This window comes from Peromyscus leucopus, chromosome 3, assembly GCF_004664715.2.
Source record: "Peromyscus leucopus breed LL Stock chromosome 3, UCI_PerLeu_2.1, whole genome shotgun sequence".
Lineage (NCBI taxonomy): Eukaryota > Metazoa > Chordata > Mammalia > Rodentia > Cricetidae > Peromyscus > Peromyscus leucopus.
In genome coordinates this window covers 62678050-62684060 of record NC_051065.1, presented here as the reverse complement: position 1 = coordinate 62684060, position 6011 = coordinate 62678050, and the positions used below count along the sequence as shown (strand labels likewise).

Sequence of the window (6011 nt, the reverse complement as noted above, 5' to 3'; positions counted from 1 at the left end):
GCATGACCACTGGGGACTGGATGCCGGCCTCCTCCCTGCACAGCAAATGCTTTTCTGACTGAGTCATTGCCACCTCCCTGCTGTCCCTTTCCATGCTTTCTTTTTTTAAAGTTTTCTTTTTTCATTATTATTATTATTATTATTATTTCATTCCTATGAATAAGTTTTCCTGCATGTATATAAATGCAGCCCATGCATGCCTGGTGCCTGAGGAGACAGAAGAGGGCATCAGACACCCTGGAACTGGAGTGACAGTTTGTAAGCCACCACACATGGTGCTAGGAACCAAACCTAGGTTCTCTGGAAAAGCAGCCAGTACTGTTTTGGGATTTTGTAGTTGTTTGTTTGTTTATTTGTTTGTTTGTTTTGGAAGGTCTCTCTGTGTAGCCCTGGCTGTCTTGGCACTCCCTGTGTAGACCAGGCTGGCCTTGAACTCAGAGATCCGCCTGCCTCTGCCTCCCAAAGTGCTGGGATTAAAGGCTTGAGCACCACGCCTGGAGCAGAGCTTCTAACCACTGAACCATCTCTCCAGCACCCCTCCCCCGACTCTAGTTTTCTTTTGAAATAGAATATCCTGTAGCCCAGGCTGGCCTCCACCCCACTGTCCTCGTCAGGGTTTCTATTGCTGTGGTAAATGCCATGGCCAAATCAAGCGTTTATACTTCATCTTATATGTCACGGGTCGTTCAGTCACTAAGGGAAGTTAGGGTAAGAATTTACAGCAGGAACCTGGGGGCAGGAACAGAAGCAGAGGCCATGAAGGAGTGCTGCTTACTGGCTTGCTTAGCCTGCCTTCTAACACCATCCAGGACCACCAGCCCAGGGTGGCCCCACCCACTGTGGGCTGGGCCCTCCGACATCAATCACTAATTAAGAAAATTCCCTACAGTCTTGCCTACAGGCCAATCTGGTAGAGGACGTTTTTTTTTTCTCCGGGGCTGTTCCTTCTTCTCCAATGACTCCAGCTTGTGTCACGGTGACAGAATACTGACCTAGATACTTGCTGTGTTCTGAGAGTGGCCTTGAACCTGCTCCTCCCGCCTTCCCCTCCCCAGTGCTGGGGTTACAGGTGTGCGCGAACATGCCCAGCTCTGTTTCCATCCTTTTAGATGGGAAAGCCACCCTAGCGCTGCTCCAACAGAAGTCCACTCCCCCAGGGAGTCACATCCCTCATTCAGCCTCCACCACCCAGGAGTTCCTGCATCCACCCGTCCATCCCATGGGAGTGCTGAGGCCACCTCTCTGTCTGGTCCTCCAGGCTGCTCCCGATTGTCACTGCTTCTTGATCTCCCTACCAGATGCCGGGCAGAATCCTTGATTGCCCACCTCCCTGACGACTTGACCTTGCCAGAGTTACCCATGATCCTCCACTCCTCCCATGTTCGGACCCTCTTCCCATCCTTTCAATGAGTTCTTAAGACTTGTTTATTCCAATCTGTGTGCTTTTCTCCATCGCCCTCCAGCCACCCAGCCCTTGGGAAGGCGGCACGATGGCGCCTAAGCGCTCGTTCCTCACGGGTTTCTGTTTCATGCTATCCACACAGCAGCTCGGATGCTTTCTAAGTGTGTTGACCAATCCCAACTCAGCAACTGCAAACCTGTAAGGAGTGTATTTGGGTCTTGGGAGTTGCAGTTTGGAGAGAGGGTTGCGTGGCTCTGAACCCGCGTTTGAGGCAGGCAAGGTGGCGGGCTGCTGCGGGCTGAGAAGGCACGGGGCCGACGAGACGTGACCACCAGATGTACAAACAGAGCCAAACGTCCTCAAAGCAGGAGTCCGGCAGTCTTGTGATGTTTGTCTTGAGGCTCTGGACACAATATCTTTGTCAATCTCTCCGGAGGCGTTAAGTCAAAGGGTAGAAGTCACCAGGGTTCGCGTCCCAGGCGTCAGCAGGATTTGTGCTTCCGTCTGGCCCCCTTCCCGGCCTTTGCCCTCCATTTTCTCAATGTTGCTTTCTTCAGAAATTCCCTTTTCACCGCGTGTCAGACTTTTCATTCACGTGACAAAATACTCGAGAAAAACAACTTAAAGGAAGTATAGACTTGGGCTCATGGGTCAAGGGTTTCAGTCCACAGTCGCTTGGCTCCATCGCTCCTGGGTGGTGGTAAGGAAGGACACCATGGTGGGGACCATATGATACATGACAAGGACGGGCCAGGACCAGCAGTAGTACACCCCCACACACACCTGCTTCCGTTATGAGAGTGTGTGTGCTGGGGAGGAGGGGTGGGCAAAACAGCATGACCACACAGCAGCCATGACAGGCTCAGGGGCCCAGACACAGCTTCTGTGACAGGCTCACTGGCAGGCAACACCCAGATCCAGGAGAAGCCATGAGCTGACCCCTCCCAGGGAGGGCCTGCACCTAAGGGGAACTACCTGACATTCCAAACATTCCCTACACCCCTAGACAAATGTCAGCCAATCAGGGTCCTGAACCCTGGAAATCCCCTCACCCCAACTGTGTTGGTCTTTTGGAGGTCCTCGTGATCTGGGCATAACAATGAGTTCATCAGTGACTGACCTGTTCATGAAATCACAGCCCACACATTCCAGTCACTTCTGCACAGCCCAGCAGGTGGTGTCCAGTCCTTCAATACAGGAGCCTGCGGAGGACATTTTTTATTCAAACTCATACACAGTGTAAGCTGAAACTTGTCACAGACTCGCTGGATCTAGTCCAATGTCATCCAGACCAACAAGGAATAAAATCCAAAGGATAGGCTGGCAAGATGGTTCAACCAGAAAAGGTGATGGCTGGAAAACCTGGGGACCACAGTGGGAGAAGAGCCTGACCTCTAAAAGTCGCCATCCCACATCCACACAGGTGCCGTGGCACGTGTGTGCAACGTGTGCACACTCAGAGAGATTAATAATAATAATTTAATTTCCTTTGAAACATCAAAAGCCAAACATGATGGCTCACGTCCTTAATCCCAATACTGAGGAGGCTGTTAGGAACATTATGGGACACTGTCCAAAAGAAATAATAAAAATAAGTAAGCCGCAGCCTCTGAGGAGAGACTCAGTTGGTAAACTGCTTGCTGTGCAAGTCTAACGACCCGAACTTAACCCCAGAACCATGTGGGCAAGCCAGGCAGGTGGCATATAGTATAGATCCCCAGGGTGTCTGGTCAGCCAGCCTAATCTAATCATTGAGCCCCAGGCCAATGAGAAGCCCTGTCTCAAAAATACAAGGTGGGCAGTGCCTAGGGAATGATACCAGAGGTTGACTGCTGGCCTCCACACACGTGTACACACATAATACAGTGCTGTGGGATGTCCTGTATGTTGTGAATATATGTTGCTCTGATTGATTGATAAATAAAACACTGATTGGCCAGTAGCCCGGCAGGAAGTATAGGATAGGCAGGACAAACAGAGAAGAGAGGCTGGGAGGTGGAAGCCGAGAGGAGATGCCAGCCTGCCGTCCAGGGAGCAACATGTAAAGGCAACAGGTAAAGCCACGGAACACTTGGTGACATATAGATTAACATATAGAAATGGGCTGAGTATAAAAGTAAGAGCTAGACAATGGTAGGCCTGAGCTAATGGCCAAGCAGTTTAAATAATATAAGCATCTGTGTGTTTATTTTATAAGTGGGCTATGGGACTGCCGGGGCTTGGTGGGATCCGAAGAGAAAAACTCCAGCTGCAAATCATGGAAATCCTGCCACAGTTACTCCAGTGCTGGGATCTCAAGTGCACATCACTACACCTGCTTTAGAAATCCCCGTTATCACCTGTAATCCCAGCACTCAGGAGGTAGAGGCAGGAGGATCAGGAGTTCAAGACCGTCTTCAACTACATAGTTGAAGCTTGACCCTGTCTCAAATAAATAAATGTCTGAAGTAACATGGGGGGTAGGGATTGGGGCTGGAGAGATGGCTCGGTGGTTAAGAGCACTTGCTGGTCTTGCAGAGGACCAGAGTTTGGTTCCTGGTGCCCACATTCCAGAGGCTTGTAACCAATAACAATTCTGATTCCGGGGGATCAGATACTTGCATGCACACACATACAAAATAAGTCTTTAAAATAATCAGTCACTAACTCTCTCTCTCTGCTCTTTGGTACGTCCAAACCTCCCACTTCTGATGGATTATACCTTTCATTTTGTGGGGGTGGGTGCTTGCTTTTTAAATATTGTCTCACGCATTTCCAGAGCAGGCTGTTATCCTATCTATATTTTCATTTGACTTAGCCAAAACCATCCCGTTTCTCCTTAAACAGTGTACTACTCCTCAAGGGCAAATCTTTGCCAAAGGTCCCCATGATCCCAGAGCAGCTGCACTCTGACAACTGATGCTTAGGACGAAGGCATCGATTGTGTCAGACCCCATTAGTGAAAGTGGCAAGGGGCGGGAGCGGGCCTGCCTCGCCGAAGGCTCTCCAGCTAGGAGCCTTGGCACCCGCAAAGCTTAAGGCTGCAGATTCAGAGGGCGGCTAATGGGGCTGTTGGACAGCAGCCTGCAGGCAGCGGGCCCCTGGTGGAGAGGGCGACGGAACCAACAAATGACGTAGGCAGGTGAGCATGACACAGGGATTTTTATGTCCCTCGGGTCTAGAACATAACCTCTATTATTAATTTTTTTCTACACATTTGCTGCTTGTTTGTTTGTTCTGAGCCTTGCTTTCTCTATGTAGCCCCGGCTACCCTGGAAATCATTATGTAGACCCAACTGGCCTTGAACTCACAGAGTTCTACCTGCTTCTGCCTTGTGAGTGCTGGGAACAAAGGTATAATTCATCTCCATGATTAAGAGCACTGACTGCCTTTGAGAAGAATCTGGGTTTGGTTCCCAACACCCACTTGGTGGCTGATAGTCATCTGTAACTCCAGTTCCAGGCACGCACACAATTCACGTAAATAAATGCAGACACAGCACTCATACACACACACACATCACCTGGCAGGGAAGACACCACGGTCAGGAAGGTTTTCCCGGGGTCAGGCTCATCCAGTGCGCTCTGGTTGTGCTGATCCTGCAATCTCTTCAAACGCAGCAAACTCAACTTCAGAATTTGTGGTAGTGGGGGGCCGTGTTCCTACTCTTCCCAAATTAAAACACACTTCCACACATAAATACATTTAGAAAAAGAATTTTTTTTATGTTTGTGTGCATGTTTATGACGCACGTGTGCACAGGTTTTGTGTGAGGGCACAAGCTCACCGTGACACACAGGTGGAAGTCAGAGGACAATGTGAAATATCATTCCTCTCCTTCCACTTTATTTGAGGTGGGGTGTCTCTTCTCTGTGCTGTGTACACCAGGCTTGCTGGCCTTGGAGCATCCCTGTGATTCCCGTCTCTACCTCCTATTTTGGAGTGAGTTCTGGGGGTACTGTTGCACACTGCCATATCTGGCATTTTTAGGGCTCTGGTGATCCAAACTTGGTTGTCAGGCTTGTGTGGCAAACATTTTCCCCTGCTCAGTCTTCCCCCCTGCCCCAGCTTGGTCATTTTAAACACCATCATTGGGCTCAGTGGAAAAGAACATGTTTCTCATGCATGAACCTGGCTTCAATCGCCATTAATAAAACCTACAAACAATGCCGTCAGACGTCATCTCTTGCTGCTGGTCCCCACGTATGTCTTCACCTCCTCAGCTACACATCCTATGGTGGGCTGTTCAAATCATCCCCAGTGATGGAGCTGTGGAAACCTCTGCCTCGGGACCGTATCAGTCTGATGACAGGCTAGCTCCCCAGCTGCTAAGATGGACTAGACACAGTCTTATATCCAGCCTTTAGTCTGGCATTTGCACAGGTAGATAAAATGCAAACCAGAGACAATGCCAGTGTGAACAGAGATCGTATAGGCTTGGAGCCAGAGCTGGCTGGATTGGCTCTTGGGGTGATGGGTAGAACTCTGAGGGCGGTCAGACTTCTAGCTGAGGAGCTGTATAGATAAGGCCCAGGTGGAAACGGGGTGTGTGTATGTGTGTGTGTGTGTGTGTGTGTGTGTGTGTGTGTGTGTGTAAGTACTACAGAACAAGAGGAGTGAGAGGGGAGA

General features: G+C 49.9%; 1 non-coding gene across 1 annotated transcript; it reads left to right on the top strand.

Moving 5' to 3' along the window:
* Window positions 1-4896: 4896 nt before the first annotated feature.
* On the top strand, window positions 4897-5057 carry LOC114700143. Its single transcript, XR_003735637.1, has one exon. It is a non-coding gene; the product is annotated as a U1 spliceosomal RNA (small nuclear RNA).
* The last annotated feature ends 954 nt before the right edge of the window (window positions 5058-6011 follow it).